Genomic DNA, 17109 nt, shown 5'->3' with positions numbered 1-17109 from the left:
AAGTGTTCAAATAAAGTGCTTAACTTTTGAATAATTATTTGAAAAAAAACTAACAAAATATAGATAATATATTCATGTTTTGATCATATGGGTAGAAGCAAAATCATGCATTGTAAAATAGCATTATACATAGGTAGAAGGGTTTTCCAGTATTTTGAGGTCAACTTTGGGGGTGCGTATTATACATGGATGGGCATTATCCACGAGAAATTACGATATACCTTTTATTGTCCACCATCTGCTCAAAACATTACATTAATTATTCAAGAATGCCGACACACTTGGTTCATTAAAACAAAGTTAACAACATGTTAAAGTTAATACATGCATTAGTGTGCTTTGACACAATTTTGTTAAAGACTGTCTAAGATATGGATTGTGGGTATAATACAATGCCAGTTATCAGTGGTGGCAGTCACAGAAACAAAGGCAGCTGAAGAGTGTGACAGCATCATTTCCATACCAATTCCCTGTGTTTTTGCATAACGCCTGTTACAAAAATGCAGCCTGAAATTACACACTAGGGTGCCGTCAATCTTATTATTATTATTTTTTTTAGTGTTGAAAAGCAACGTGGTAAATAGGGTGGATTTATGTGGCACTTTTGTACCTTTAAGGCACTTGCCTCATTCACACAATGATAATGGTATACATACTGTACTGTATGTTTCTACTGAAGGTAAGTTGTCATGATCACAATCATGACATGATCTGATCATGCAGACTCAGAGGCAACTACCGGTAATATCATCCAGAAAGCGAACCACTCCACCACCTGAACCATAATTCGCCTAATAGAATAATTTGGAATCTTTCAACATGTCTATGAAAAGACTTTCAGCTTTTTGCTCTCCATTCAGTTGCATAATGCTAACATTAAATTATATTAATAATACTGGCATTCTTTTGAACAAGGTGTTAAATAGCAAAACAGCTGAACACAGAAGACAAAAGGTGCTTAAGGGCCACATTTGATCCTTAAAACATCAAAAGGGGGAGGGGAAATAACATTAAAAATCTGTATATAAAACCATTTAAAATAGTTAATTTTAATAATGATGATTCATGCTATATTTTCATTTTCCATCCATCGATTCTCCATAGGGCTTATCCTCACTAGGGTCATGAGTGTACCTGAACCTATCTCAGCTGGGTGAGAGGTGGTGTACACCCTGAAATGGTCGCAAGCCAGTCGCATAAGACAAAATATTGTATCAATTGTATAACATTAAAAACATAGTTTATATTAATAAGATTTTAATCTATTTTTTCCTTATACATCGTTTATCTGGATTTACTGTGCATGGGGTTTTCCAATCAAAGAGGTTCAACTTGTATGGTAAAATTAGGAATGAGGGACACTGGGGCTTAATGTGCTTTAGACTATTTCACTGAGGATAGTATATACTGTATGATAAAAAGGGATACATTTTTTACACCCTGTTATAGTGAATATGATGTAAACACTGAAGTACATGCGTCAACATATAAGATCCTTATGGACATGCACAAAAGGAGAGCAGTTACAGCGACTGGCCTGGCACCTCTCCAGCAACCACTCCCAATTTCCATAGCAAACTTCAATCACCCAGCATCTGGTCCTTCGCGAGTGAGACAGTTGTGCAGGTCTGTTACACACAAACAAAATGTAAATTCCACATAAATAAATTTAAATATAAATTACATGTACCGGTATTCCTTCCCATGGGCTCACCACCTGTGGGAGGGGCCATAGGGGTCGGGTGCAGTGTGAGCTGGGCGGTGGCCGAAGGCGGGGACCTTGGCGATCCGATCCCCGGCTACAGAAGCTGGCTCTAGGGACGTGGAATGTCACCTCTCTGGCAGGGAAGGAGCCCGAGCTGGTGTGTGAGGTCGAGAAGTTCCGCCTCGATATAGTCGGACTCGCCTCCACACACACCTTGGGCTCTGGTACCAGTCCTCTCGAGAGGGGTTGGACTCTCTTCCACTCTGGAGTTGACCATGGTGAGAGGCGCCGAGCAGGTGTGGGTACACTTATTGCCCCCCGGCTCGGCGCCTGTACGTTGGGGTTCACCCCGGTGGACGAGAGGGTAGCCTCCCTCCGCTTTCGGGTGGGGGGACGGGTCCTGACTGTTGTTTGTGCCTATGCACCAAACAGCAGTTCAGAGTACCCACCCTTTTTGGAGTCCTTGGAGGGGGTGCTGGAGAGCGCTCCCGCTGGGGACTGCATTGTTCTGTTGGGGGACTTCAATGCTCACGTGGGCAATGACAGTGAGACCTGGAAGGGCGTGATTGGGAGGAACGGCCCCCCCGATCAGAACCCGAGCGGTGTTCTGTTATTGGACTTCTGTGCTCGTCACGGATTGTCCATAACGAACACCATGTTCAAGCATAAGGGTGTCCACATGTGCACTTGGCACCAGGACACCCTAGGTCGCAGTTCGATGATCGACTTTGTGGTCGTGTCATCGGACTTGCGGCCGCATTTCTTGGACACTCGGGTGAAGAGAGGCTGTCAACTGATCACCACCTGGTGGTGAGTTGGCTCCGATGGTGGGGGAAGATGCCGCTCCGACGTGGCAGGCCCAAACGTATTGTGAGGGTCTGCTGGGAACGTCTGGCAGAATCCCCTGTCAGAAGGAGTTTCAACTCCCACATCCGACAGAACTTTGCTCATGTTCCGGGGGAGGCGGGGGACATAGAATCCGAGTGGACCATGTTCCGCGCCTCCATTGCTGAGGCGGCCGACCGGAGCTGTGGCCGTAAGGTGGTCGGTGCCTGTTGTGGCGGCAATCCCCGAACCCGTTGGTGGACACCAACGGTGAGGGATGCCATCAAGCTGAAGAAGGAGTCCTATCGGGCCTTTTTGGCCTGTGGGACTCCTGAGGCAGCTGATGGGTACCGGCTGGCCAAGCGGAATGCAGCTCTGGTGGTCGCTGAAGCAAAAACCCGGGCATGGGAGGAGTTCGGTGAGGCCATGGAGAAAGACTTCCGGACGGCTTCGAGGAAATTCTGGTCCACCATCCGACGTCTCAGGAGAGGAAAGCAGTGCACCACCAACACTGTGTATAGTGGGGATGGGGCGCTGCTGACCTCGACTCGGGACGTTGTGAGTCGGTGGGGAGAATACTTCGAAGACCTCCTCAATTCCACCGACACGCCTTCCCATGGGGAAGCAGAGTGTGGGTTCTCTGAGGCGGGCTCTCCTATCTCTGGGTTTGAGGTCACCGAGGTAGTTAAAAAGCTCCTCGGTGGCAGGGCCCCGGGGGTGGATGAGATTCGCCCGGAGTTCCTAAAGGCTCTGGATGTTGTGGGGCTGTCCTGGTTGACACGCCTCTGCAACATCGCGTGGACATCGGGGACAGTGCCTCTGGATTGGCAGACTGGGGTGGTGGTCCCCCTTTTTAAGAAGGGGGACCGGAGGGTGTGTTCCAACTACAGGGGGATCACACTGCTCAGCCTCCCTGGTAAGGTCTATTCAGGGGTGCTGGAGAGGATGGTCCGTCGGGAAGTCGAATCTCAGATTCAGGAGGAGCAGTGTGGTTTTCGTCCTGGCCGTGGAACAGTGGACCAGCTCTACACCCTCGGCAGGGTCCTCGAAGGTGCATGGGAGTTCGCCCAACCAGTCTACATGTGTTTTGTGGACTTGGAGAAGGCGTTCGACCGTGTCCCTCGGGGAGTCCTGTGGAGAGTACTTCGGGAGTATGGGGTACCGAACCCCCTGATACGGGCTGTTCGGTCCCTGTACGACCGGAGTCAGAGTTCTGTCCGCATATCCGGCAGTAAGTCGGACTCGTTCCCGGTGAGGGTTGGACTCCGCCAAGGCTGCCCTTTGTCGCCGATTCTGTTCATAACTTTTATGGACAGAATTTCTAGGCGCAGCCGAGGCATAGAGGGGGTCCGGTTTGGTGGCCTCCGTATTGCATCTCTGCTTTTTGCAGATGATGTGGTTCTGTTGGCTTCATCAAGCCGTGACTTCCAACTCTCATTGGAGCAGTTCGCAGCCGAGTGTGAAGCGGCTGGGATGAGAATCAGCACCTCCAAATCTGAGACCATGGTCCTCAGTCGGAAAAGGGTGGCATGCCTTCTCCAGGTCGGGGATGAGATCCTGCCCCAAGTGGAGGAATTCAAGTATCTTGGGGTCTTGTTCACGAGTGAGGGAAGAATGGAACGGGAGATCGACAGGCGGATCGGTGCAGCGTCTGCAGTGATGCGGACTTTGTATCGGTCCGTTGTGGTAAAGAAAGAGCTAAGCCGAAAGGCGAAGCTGTCAATTTACCGGTCGATCTTCGTTCCTACCCTCACCTATGGTCATGAGCTGTGGGTCGTGACCGAAAGAACAAGATCCCAGATACAAGCGGCCGAAATGAGTTTCCTCCGCAGGGTGTCCGGGCTCTCCCTTAGAGATAGGGTGAGAAGCTCGGTCATCCGGGAGGATCTCAGAGTAGAGCCGCTGCTCCTCCGCATTGAGAGGAGCCAGATGAGGTGGCTGGGGCATCTGATTCGGATGCCTCCCGGACGCCTCCCTGGTGAGGTGTTCCGGGCATGTCCCACCGGGAGGAGACCCCGGGGACGACCCAGGACACGCTGGAGAGACTACATCCTTCGGCTGGCCTGGGAACGCCTCGGGATCCCCCCGGAAGAGCTGGATGAAGTGGCTGGGGAGAGGAAAGTCTGGGCGTATTAATATTTACACATTAATACTACTTTCAAATAATGTAAAAAAAAAATACAGTCAGCCCGTGGAGATTGTGATGTATTCCTCAGATGTGTGAGAACATTTGCAGAGCAGCTAAATGAAAAAGCAGCATGAGCCCTAAGTCGTGGTTAATGGGCTTTTCCTGGCCAAAGCAGCCATCTGCTGTCTAAATTCAATGTGCTAATCAAGTACTTTTCACCTCAGTGGGGATGAAAACGGCCAGTGAGATCAAATTAATCAAACTTCTGATACAAATCCAAGTTTTGTGGATAACAATCAGAAATCATAAGGTTGTCTAATGTTCAACTCCTGAGATGCGACATGCCCTCCTGTTTGATCTCTGGCCCGGTGGCCTCGTTGCACACAGGTCACCCAATTGGTGTCACCTCTCTAGCATGACTCCCTTCGGACAGCACATCTGTGTGAGCACAGTGTGTTGCCAGGTTTTGCATACATACAAAGCAGTGTTGTTGCTTGTCAAACAAAGTGATAGAGAATTTGCACAGTGGTTTTGCTTCTGGTGCCCTTCACTCACCTGTGACAGCTTGATTGCACGTTTCAACCTCACCGTATCGTGACTATTTCCACTCAGAGATTAACAGATTCTGCGTTTCTCTGTAAAGTGACACCAGTGCGTGTTTACTTTTTCGTTTTTCAGCTACCCCCCCCCCTCCGATTATTCCTTCTTTGAAATGTGTACTTGTCAATTATTACTTACTGTACATTTAAAGCACAGATCAAGTGTTGTGATAAATGTGTTATGATGAAAATAATTTGCTTGCAATTGCTATCACTGGGATAACGTATTAGTCTGTAAAAAATGAAAGGGAAAATAGATGGATTAAGGGTTTATTTTTCACCACTACTTTGGATGGTTTGGTGTATCCATGGCAACAACAGTGGAGTTCTTCTCAAAGTTAAAAAGGTTCTAAATAAACACTGATACTCTGCAGAGGCTCTTTTAGATGGATTTATTTTATGCGTTCCCTGTTGCTTTCGATGTTGAGAAATATACAGTACTCTTTTTTTCCCCCCAAGAAATTAAATGATGTCTATCTCTTGGGAAAAAAATTTTTTTAAATACAAAATGACAAATGTATTTTACTAGACAATGCCTCATTCCGCGGAAGCCAAACCAGTCTTCAACCACAACTGTTTCTCTCTTCTTAGTGTTTCCCAATCTTTATTGAGCCATGGCAGATGGCATAGATAGATGAACAAATATACATTAATTAAATAATCCTTTTCAGACCAATTAAGTGAAATTGTATAGTTTCCCACACCACACCTGATGAGCTCTCATAGAACACTAATGTGCGATGGAATCACTGCTCTAAAGTTCATAATTCGCTAGCATTAGGCCAAAACCTCCTAAAGTATATCCAAATTTGGTCAATTTCCCATTTTAAAAATCTGTACTATTAATCAGTCCCCAAGTGGGAATGTTATTCAAATTATTAATAGGATTTACACGATCAGGATTTTTGGGGCCGATCACCGATCAGCGAGTTTAAAAAAACGATAACCGATCACCGATCCGATCACAAGATGGAACAATGTGTCTACTTAAATGACCTCTTCATTTACTGGATATACTTGTGTACTTAATTGCTAAAAAAATATATTTACAATAAATAATGTGTCTCTGTTCATCTATTTATGCCAGTGAAGCATAGTGACAGACAGAACAAACGAATGGTCTTCTATTAGATGGCAGGAAGTACATACAGTAATTAATGTATCCACATTTTGTGACATTTTTGTTTGTTGGTGTTCCGTGAGATTTTTCAATTGTAAAATATGTTCCTTAGCTCCATAAAGGTTGGAAATAACTGCTCTAGTCAGGTCATGTATTCTAATAAGTCAGGTCAAACCAACATTACAACATGACAGAAATAATGGGTGCTAACTTACTGTAATTAAATTACTTTATTATAATTAAATTACTTCACCCACACCGAATTCGACAGAACGGCAGCATGTTTACGCACAACCGTTAGTGCTAGCACTAGCTTACAAGGTACATAACGTTTTGTTGCCTGCTTGCGAGCTGTACCACAATAAAAGTACGTGAACATACCTGAAGCAAGCCTTAAACGAACCTCCACTCCTGAGCACTGGTGACCACCAACACACGTTTTTCCCCATTTTGTTCTTATAATACAGTCGGCACGATCCACTCTTGTTGTCGTCGCCACGGTAACGAGTGTATCCGGTCGCATTTGAGTTGACAAGATAGAGCCCAAAAACGGGATGCGGTGATATCGGAATGCAAGATTTTATTGCAGTAGTCTGGCAAATTTGTCTTTTAGTCTGATCCTAGCTTTAGACGTGTTGTCTGTCCCACACCGCTGACATGTTTTTTTAAAAAATGAATTTATTGGCGGTCAGATATTTACAGTACTACATCAAAAGACATGCGACAAGGTTAAAAATAAACTAGTTTTGGGATTCAAATATATCGATCAGGCCAATCAAATTGTGTAAAGTCTCATTATTAACCTATATAAAGTGTTGAAAATGGTTTGGTCTCTTTGTTGATGCAATGTTAATGGCTCAACAAACATACCGTTTTTGTGTTTGATTGTTTGTTTGTTTCCTGAAGAGTGATGACTGGAGATATGAGGATTCTGCAAGACACCAGCAAATTATATTACTTATTACTGCAAGCTATTCAGCTATGATATTTAGCATTTCCTATGGAAATGGCTTCATACAATAACCAAGTTCTGGAGACTTGGGAAACCTAATAAAATCAGATCATTGTCACAAATTACTGCAAACTACATCGGTATTTTAAGTATGTCTTTTATATATGTTTATTCCCATTGAATTTGCACAAATGGACATTATGTCTATGTGTGTGTATCTGAGCAGATATTTTTGTTTTGCACCTCCATAAAAAGGTACTAATATGAGGTGGCAGTGAACCCCTTTTGTCGAAGATTAATTGCCTAAATTGGCTTAGCACTCCACAGTGACTCTGGCAGAGAGGGAACCAGTGTCACCAGTTGGGTAATCCATCTTCACAAGCAGCAGCCTCCCCTTTTTTGCTGCAGTGGAGCAAGGGGGATGTCTTATCTACCCCAGACAAACCTACAGGGACATCGTTTAGATGACATCAGCTGGAATAAACCAGCTGAGAGTGCAATGCGGGGTAAGGTTTGTAATTGGGCCATGTCAGCCACAAAGAGCAGCCTACAAAAATATAAAAATTTTTTTTTTTTTTTTAAAGGCGGCACACCATTTCAATGTGTCACAAGCAGGAGGGCTTGTGTGGTTAGCCGCCTCATTCCAAAATCACTCCATCAACTGCCTCTCATGAGGCGCTACAGGATATGCTGACGTCCTGATGTTGACCCACCCCCCAATCACACCATCTTGTAAAGATCTCCTGTGTTTAGCTCTATCAGCATTGCTAGTCATGCAAATATTTGCAGTGGACCAGTCAATCCTTTGGAGAAGATGTGTGCCTCTCTGAAGAAAGGTTTTAAATGCTTGGGTGTGGCTATGGTAAATCCTTTGATATTTCACTGGGTTATGATGCCGCTTGTTTTTACAATGGCACAAGTCAAAATAGAGGATGTTCAAAGATGTAATTTTAAATGTGTATTGGTTCTTGTTTTTTAATTTTTTTATTTAGCATATTTACTTTCACAATTAGGCGGCATGGTGGCCGACTGGTTAGAGCGTCAGCCTCACAGTTCTGAGGACCCGGGTTCAATCCCCGGCCCCGCCTGTGTGGAGTTTGCATGTTCTCCCCGTGCCTGCGTGGGTTTTCTCCGGGCACTCCGGTTTCCTCCCACATCCCAAAAACATGCATTAATTGGAGACTCTAAAATTGCCCGTAAGTGTGAATGGTTGTTTGTTTGTATGTGCCCTGCGATTGGCTGGCAACCAGTTCAGGGTGTACCCCACCTCCTGCCCGATGACAGCTGGGATAGGCTCCAGCACGCCCGCGACCCCAGTGAGGAGAAGCGGCTCAGAAAATGGATGGATGGACTTTCACAATTAGGTTGCAATTACTCCTTGATTAGTACTTAGTTAGTTCAATAACACAATACCCCAAGACAAAGTCCCATTTCGTCGTCTTGATTTTGTACCCACAATTTTCCAGTAAAATTCTCGGAGATATTGTATGCACAATGCCAAAGTACCTTAATGTAATATATTGCAAAAATAAAACCAAATCTAAATTATGTATATGTTCAACAGTGTTGGGCAAGTTACCATCATCTGAATTTTGGTTATTTTCATATAATTTGATCAATAACGGTAAAGACACTTATAGAAAATAATTGTAATTTGTCAATTATTCTATGCTGGTGATTTTACTGTATATGGGTAAATGTCTCCCACGCTGAAACAGCCACACTTAAAGTCCTATTTTCAAGATGTTATTGATTATTTAAAATTGTAGGCATTCATAGTAAAGGCAATCCTTATTAACAGAGCAAATGGTGGTGACCCATTGAGATACAGTTCTTTTCAGACAAGACTGCCTGTTATTGTGTGAATGCAAAATGGCTGCTGCATCCTGCCACTTCAGCTCACAGATCCCTCCGGTGTATTGCAACTACATAATGAGGGTCTCTGCAGTGGCATTAAAGACTGACCATTTGTAAAAGAACCCATGCATTTGTGTTAATTTTCATGGATTAAGCATCCATCCATCCATCCATTTTCTGAGCCGCTTCTCCTCACTAGGGTCGCGGGCGTGCTGGAGCCTATCCCAGCTGTCATCGGGCAGGAGGCGGGGTACACCCTGAACTGGTTGCCAGCCAATCGCAGGGCACATAGAAACAAACAACCATTCGCACTCACAGTCATGCCTACGGGCAATTTAGAGTCTCCAATTAATGCATGTTTTTGGGATGTGGGAGGAAACCGGAGTGCCCGGAGAAAACCCACGCAGGCACAGGGAGAACATGCAAACTCCACACAGGCGGGGCCAGGGATTGAACCCGGGTCCTCAGAACTGTGAGGCTGACGCTCTAACCAGTCGTCCACCGTGCCGCCATGGATTAAGCAATCAGAGAAAAAAATCCTGTATGTCAAAAAATGTAATTAGTGTCTATAAAACGTTACAAATCATGAAACTTAATTTTGGACACCTAAAGGTAAAGACATTTTGTACGGTGGCCCTGAAGTACAAAACACAACAGCAAATAACTAAACACAATGGCAAGTTAGAAAAACACGACAGCAAATAACTAATCACAATGACAAATAACTAAACACAACAGCAAATCGAAGGACACAACAGCAAATAACTAATCACAACAACAAATAACTAAACACAACAGCAAATGAAAAATCCCAACAGCAAATGAAAAAACACAATGATATTAAGCTGTATATTACTGGTAGAAAGTATGTAATTACGTTGCAGTTGCTTTTTGCAAAACAGTATAATTTTCGTAATCACCGCAGAAGCCGGATTGGTCAAATAGTTGTTTTCTTCCGCCTTCTAAATTTGTCCCCTATGATTGGCTCTCTCTGGTCATGTGCCATTCTGCCACTTTGTGATTGGCTCTATCATCACGCGCTATTCTGCCACGCTACTCAATCGGCTTCTTAATGATATGCTGTTTTGGCAGTCAGTGTCGGTGCACAAGATGTTCGTGGGTGGGAAATCGAGTAAATACTTCATACAGACAAAAGATAAGGGCCTGAACAGATTAGTGCAGTGCAAAGTGTTTGCCGACAGTGAAGGTGCTGTACACGTCGTAACAGTCGACACATTTAGGTTACGTAACCCTACTAGATACTGGTAATTGGAAGCACTCGCATATAATCAAATGGGGAAAAAGTGCCAACACTTCCGTGTGTCTTTTCACGCCTAGAAGGTTAAATGATGATGACAAAGTCAGCTTTAGTTTCATATCATTTCTTATGCAAGAACAAGTACTTATGAAATAAGATAGTAGCTGTCAAACGTGACAGTTTTATCTTATGTAGATATATATTTATATATATATATATATATATATGGGCGGCATGGTGGCCGACTGTCTCCCCGTGCCTGCGTGGGTTGTCTTGTCTCCGGGCACTCCGGTTTCCTCCCACATCCCAAAAACATGCGTGGTAGGTTGATTGAAGACTTTAAATTGCCAGTAGGTGTGAATGTGAGTGCGAATGTTTTTTTTTTTTTATGTGCCCTGCGATTGGCTGGCGACCAGTTCAGGGTGTACCCCGTCTCTCACCCGAAGATTGCTGATATAGGCTCCAGCGGAATGGAAAATGGACACTGTATACAAAAATCTAATAAATCTGGTTAACTTTAAGTCACATCCTGTAAGGGTACCCAGTCACAGTCATTAAAAATTTGCAATATTGTCCAAAATGTCTTCATAAGTGGGTCTCATTCTGTCCCAGGTTCACCTAATAGGTGTGAAATGCTATCCATCCATCCATTTTCAACACCGCTTATCCTGGTTAGGGTTGCGGGACGCTGGAGCCTATCCCAGCTGACCGGGCGAAAGGCGGACTACACCCTGAACTGGTCGCCAGTCAGTCGCAGGGCACATATAGACACGGACAACGATTCACACTCACATTCACACCTTCACTGAGTGGGAACTGAACCCACGCTGCCTGCTCCAAAGTCAGGCGAGTGTACCACTACACCATCAGTGACGGTGTGAAATGCTAATAATCCTAATAGGTGTCCTTGTGTTTAACATAGTCCAGAAATCGTCCCCAAACTTCTTGAAAGATGTCCTGTTTACCTCTCAAAGTATAAATAATCTCCTCCCAAAACGTAAATGCAGAGACAACTCAAATAGATTTCATAATAATGATCGAGACGGAGAGCACTCAGGCAAGTGCAACTAGATGATATTTTTCATCGCACAAGTTGAAAAAAAGGACCAATTTGGTCGCAATGTCGAGCTCTGTGAGTACAGATAAATAACAGGTGGTGTGTTTAGCTGAGTTTAAGCAAGAATTCTACCTCCTTTATGCTTCTTAACTGGATAATTGTTCTCTTACACGTTATTCATTTTAAACTGTAATGTAATATTTTTTGCTTTGTTGCTTTAATGACATAATTGGTTTCGGATAATTTTGGTTGGCTGGGCAGGGGTGTTTATGCATGTCATGGAATGAACGAAAATGTGCCCACTGTCACTGTCAGGATGTTCCCTCAGTCAGTTCATGCCACTGTGTTCAAATAATATTTTGTGTTTAATTTCCTACAATTAATAACTGAAAATGTATGTTTTAAATTGCTCACTAACGTGAAGTGAGAAGATACAGGAGCATACCAACACTATATGTGACATGGGTGTCTATGAGTTGCGTAGTCTATAGAGAGGCAAATGTTTTCTATTGCTGGATTGGCCAGATTTCATCTGTAGTCGTGACCCAGAGGTTTGCTATCCCTCTTGCACATTATATATCCCCCTACTCTGGCAGTGCAAATAGTCATGATGGTCACGTAAAAGACAAAATGTCTTGGAGAGTGATCAGCATTTATGAGCCCATCTGTTCTACTAGGCGGTCTTCAGAAAGAATCAGTGCCAGGAAAGCAGCAAGATTTGCATTGATTTACTTACGCCATCTTGTGCCCTCTTTCCTTGTTAGATTTGTCTTGAATTGAGAAATATTTAAAGGGGACATATTCTACCAAACTAACTTTTTCTAGTATTTGGGATGTAATATTGTCTCTATGGAGCCTCATTAAACATGTGAAATATGAACTAAAACTGTCCACTCATTCCTGAGCTCCAGACATTTTTTTTGCCAAGAAGCCTGAAATCAGGTCATTGAAATTTCTCGAGCTTATCTACGTCACTAGCAAAGATCTCCACGTTCCCATTCCACTCCCGAGCCAGTGCTCTCACCATTACAAATATGTGTGCTCTCACAAGTCTTCTACATGGAAGAAACCAAGCAGACGAAAGGGGGCCATCTTAGCCAAATATGGACAAAGCGGATACAAAACAGGGTCAAACAGAAGTAGCTGTCTGAGGGGCCATTTCTGGACACTCGGTTTTTTAAATGAAATTGACACTTTTATACTAAGTCCATGTTAGAGAGTCACTATATGGAGGTCTAAATAGCCAAAATACAGGACCTTTAAAGGAATAAATGCATTTTTTTTCACAAGTTAAACATTATTTGGTCAAATACACAAACAGTAATGAAATAGAGAATACCTAACATCAACTTATAACACTGGTTGAAATCACTCATTTTTGGGGGGATGGGCGGTTCTGTTCCATGGAAATTTGCCACTGCTCACCCCAAACCCTGTACTACACAACCAAAGCCAACTGGGTTTTTTTGTTATCATGACAACCAAGGGTAGCTACGTTTTTGCGTACATAAAGTATATTGTCAAACGTGTAGCTTGTGTTTACCATTCGACTGTCAGGATAGTGCTTCCATGTAGTCCTCACTTGAAAATGGCAGACCTAGTGTGGGGTGATTTTTTTTCTAAATTGGCCACACTCTTACGCCACAATCCAGTAAAATTCAGAATGGCTCACGTACAGATTTTCTGAAATAGATTGTTTAGTTCTGTAATTCCACATTTCATAAGTGGACAGGCACTCTTGAGAACTAAATATTTGTATACAAGCAATGAAAAGTAAATTTGCGATAGTGTGTGTCCTTGAATATCAGACATGCAAATTTTAGATTGGCAGACATGGAATTGATCGCCACTGAAACAAATGTATTAATAGGTGATGAATTAAATGCAGGATTATAATGGAAATCCTTACTACTGTGTAACTCTGAGGCAGTACAAACTTCCATCACTCTGAGCCTCCATGCTATCAACATTGTTTATTATGCTCAAATCGTGCTAACCACTTTTTTCTTCTCATCAAATCTCTAATTACATCATCTGGAGTTGAATAGAACATCTGGTGGTGAAGTGGAATTCTGCCTCTCAGTGGAGGTTTGCAGTGAGGGAGAGCAATGTTAGGCCTAAACACTGAAAGCATATGTGTCCAGAAGGACTTATTCATTACTTTGCTAGGAGAAGAGCTTTACAACCACCAACGTCTGTTATGGACCGCTGACTGTTGCTTTTTATATTACCTTTGCCAACAATTCTCCATCTTGGCTGTAGCTATATGGGTTAGGAGGCCCCCTGAGTGAAAATTGGGGCAAACTGAGGATTAGAGATGCTGGCAGCTGCAGACACCAAAATTCATGGGTACCCACCAGCATACACGTCCATGCAGCAGATTAAATGTTTTATTTCGTAAAGAGAGTGGCTCAGTAGCGCCCCCCCCCCCCCCCCCCCCCCCCAAAAAAAAAGAACCATTGGTCCCATCATATCCACTGTAAGTCCACTTAATGAATTGGATTTATATTATGATGCAATTTTCCATATTCTACTTTCATCAAAATATCGGTATTGCTATGTATTGTATTACTATCTCTTTCAAGACCATATCACTACACAAGCATCAAATATTTACATCGACACTTACACTCGAGGATGTGTAGTGCAGTGCACAATCTCTTTTAAATATTATGGGAGTCCAGCATTCTCATGGCATTTACTGTCATGACTGGCGACCAGTTCAGGGTGTACCCCGCCCAAAGATAGCTGGGATAGACTCCAGCAGCCCGCGACCCTAGTGAGGATAAGCGGGAAAGAAAATGGATCGACAGATGGACTAAATTGAAAAATTAAAATTAAATGAACATTTCTGATTGGTACAAATAGGTCGGATTTGGTGGGGTACATTTGCCAATTAACTATGAATTATGTCTTCAAATTAGCTGACTATGCTAAAGCTATAATACTCTTTTTGTGTCGTGTAACTTAAAAATACTATCAATTGTTACTCTCCATGTACATAGAGCCTTCCTCATGAAAAATTCAAGGTTATTTTGAATGATGTGTATGTTAAAGTGTTAACTTCTTCAGTAAGAAATATTCTGATGTTAAATTTGATGGTTTCTCTGCAATTCCCACCAATAATTTTTAATGAGCATCTTCAATGACCAACCAAAATGTCATGTCAGCTTCTGAGTTTTACATTTCTGACTGGAAAATCTGCCAATGCAATGCAAAGAACAGAGAGCTAAGAACATAAACACGCTACCGGGACTAGCATCCACCCTTAATTTTAAGCCATTTTGTCATGGAAAGACAATGCTAACACCAATGCATGAACATCATGGCAGAGTTTGAATGATAATGTTTTTCACAGTAATTATAATGTCTAACAGCCAAAGCGCATTTGTCATTTTACGAACAACCTGGTTAGCCCAACCTGCATAGTTTCCAAAATGCCCTTTAAAAGAAGCAACATTCATCCATCCATCCATTTTCTGAGCCGCTTCTCCTCACTCGGGTCGCGGGCGTGCTGGAGCCTATCCCAGCTGTCATCGGGCAGGAGGCGGGGTACACCCTGAACTGGTTGCCAGCCAATCGCAGGGCACATAGAAACTAACAACCATTCGCACTCACAGTCATGCCTACGGGCAATTTAGAGTCTCCAATCAATGCATGTTTTTGGGATGTGGGAGGAAACAGGAGTGCCCAGAGAAAACCCACCCAGGCACGGGGAGAACATGCAAACTCCACACAGGCGGGGACGGGGATTGAACCCCGCACCTCAGAACTGTGAGGCTGACGCTCTAACCAGTCGTCCACCGTGCCACCCAACATTCATCATAGTGTAAAAAATGTGTGATCACTGTTAGCTCGTCCTCTCATTTTGCTTAATTGGTGCACATTCTGTAGCTGATCATTACTTTCAGCTCCAGTAATCATTAGTGAGTGCATGAGGAGCAAAAATAAAATGAGCATAATAAAATAATAATCACAAAAATAAGATTACAATAGAGCTACATATCTGATTCCAGTTGAACCTTGGAGAGGGTTGGCACATGGACCAGGGAAGAACCCATTTGGTAGCAGAACCGGGTAAATATGCAGATTTAGGAATTTATTAACAAGCAGAGACCCACAAGAAAAGAAAAGGCAGGAGTTTGTTGACGATGGGACCCATGTACACTGTATTGTCTAATTAACTCTTGTGATGGACTAGACCCATTTTAATTATTTATCTCCCAAGACATGTTGGACGATCTGTCGCTCCTAACTGTATGGGCACCACTTCTGGAATCTTCCAGCAAGCTCTTTCAAAGTTTCATGAATCATTTTCCCAGATAACAGCACATTGTTTATGGTTACCACGATGTGAAGCATGCGGTTAGCACATCTGCCTCAATAGGTTCTACTTTCTAAATTTTAGCTCGTAACTCTTGTGGTGGATTTACAGGGTGTTCTCCTTGTGCTTAAGTGGCTTTTTTCCCAGGTACTTCGGTTTCTACACACATTCCAAAAACATGCATGTTAGGTTGAAGTATATGAGTTGACTGTAAGTGTGAATCTGAGTCAATGGTTGTCTGTCTACACAGCATGTGTCCAGTCAACCTGGCAACCAGTCAAGGTTGTACCCTGCCTCTCACGAAAAATTTGCTGGGATAAGCTCCAGCTGACCCACCCATCTAACGAGGACAAGCGTTATAGAAAATGGATGGCTGGATGTACTCTACGTAGAAAAAAATAAATAAAAATAATGCAGCAAAATAGTCAAAGAAAAAACAAAACACACTTGCACAAAGTTATAATCCTTTGATGCTTGTTAAATTGACCTCTCACGAGAAGGCCTCTTTTGATATGTTAATATTTCATGACAGCTTTTACATCTTTTGGAATAAGTGTTGCAGAAAAAATTATACAAAAAGCCAAAGAAAAAGCTCAACAATCTATGGAAATGAGTTCTCACAGGATTTTCTGAGGTCATGCATGATTTTCTGTGCAACTTTTAAGGCATATTACTCCTGAACATTTTGGTCGAATTCTCAGTCATGATCTTTATGGCATTCAAATTCAGAGATGGGACTGAATTGTGCAGTCCTAAATGAAGAATACTGAATATTAAGATTATCCAATCCAAGCATCAGGCTTGGTTTTAAACACTTTTTTGGTATACAGTATTGTTGTGGTCAATTAATTTCATTTGAAAGAATAGCTGCAAAAAGTAAGCTTACCTGTGCCTCCATGACACCTTTGGCTGAAAAAATGCTATGTCAGTTGGACACAGTCCTATAGTACATAGATATGATTAATATGCAGTAACTGTTAGTTGCATATACAGTGCATTTTAATGTAGACTTTGACACATTATTCAGGAAATCTGAGGAGAGAGAATGATCGTATGAAAAAGGGAAAAAAATAATGCTCTGGAACATTCATTACTTCCATCAAGGCAAGAGGTTGTTTTGAGTGTGGCTGGTTGGTTCGTTGGTTGGAGTTATTTCGCAGGATTGCTACATACCGATTTTCACAAGTCTTTTAGACTGGTACACGGGCCAAGAAATAACCTGTTTATCCAGATCAAGATAAAGGTTTAGATCAGGAAATTCATTTGTACTTTTCGCCAGTACAA

At 43.0% G+C, this 17109-nt stretch overlaps 1 protein-coding gene across 4 annotated transcripts in view; it reads left to right on the top strand.

Moving 5' to 3' along the window:
• LOC133483989 (contactin-4-like) overlaps positions 1 to 17109 on the top strand; it is a 266693-nt gene that overhangs the window by 170569 nt on the left and 79015 nt on the right. The gene's annotated exons all lie outside the window — the stretch shown is intronic.

This window comes from Phyllopteryx taeniolatus, chromosome 9 (genome assembly GCF_024500385.1).
Source record: "Phyllopteryx taeniolatus isolate TA_2022b chromosome 9, UOR_Ptae_1.2, whole genome shotgun sequence".
Lineage (NCBI taxonomy): Eukaryota > Metazoa > Chordata > Actinopteri > Syngnathiformes > Syngnathidae > Phyllopteryx > Phyllopteryx taeniolatus.
This window is presented reverse-complemented; position numbering and strand designations above follow the sequence as displayed.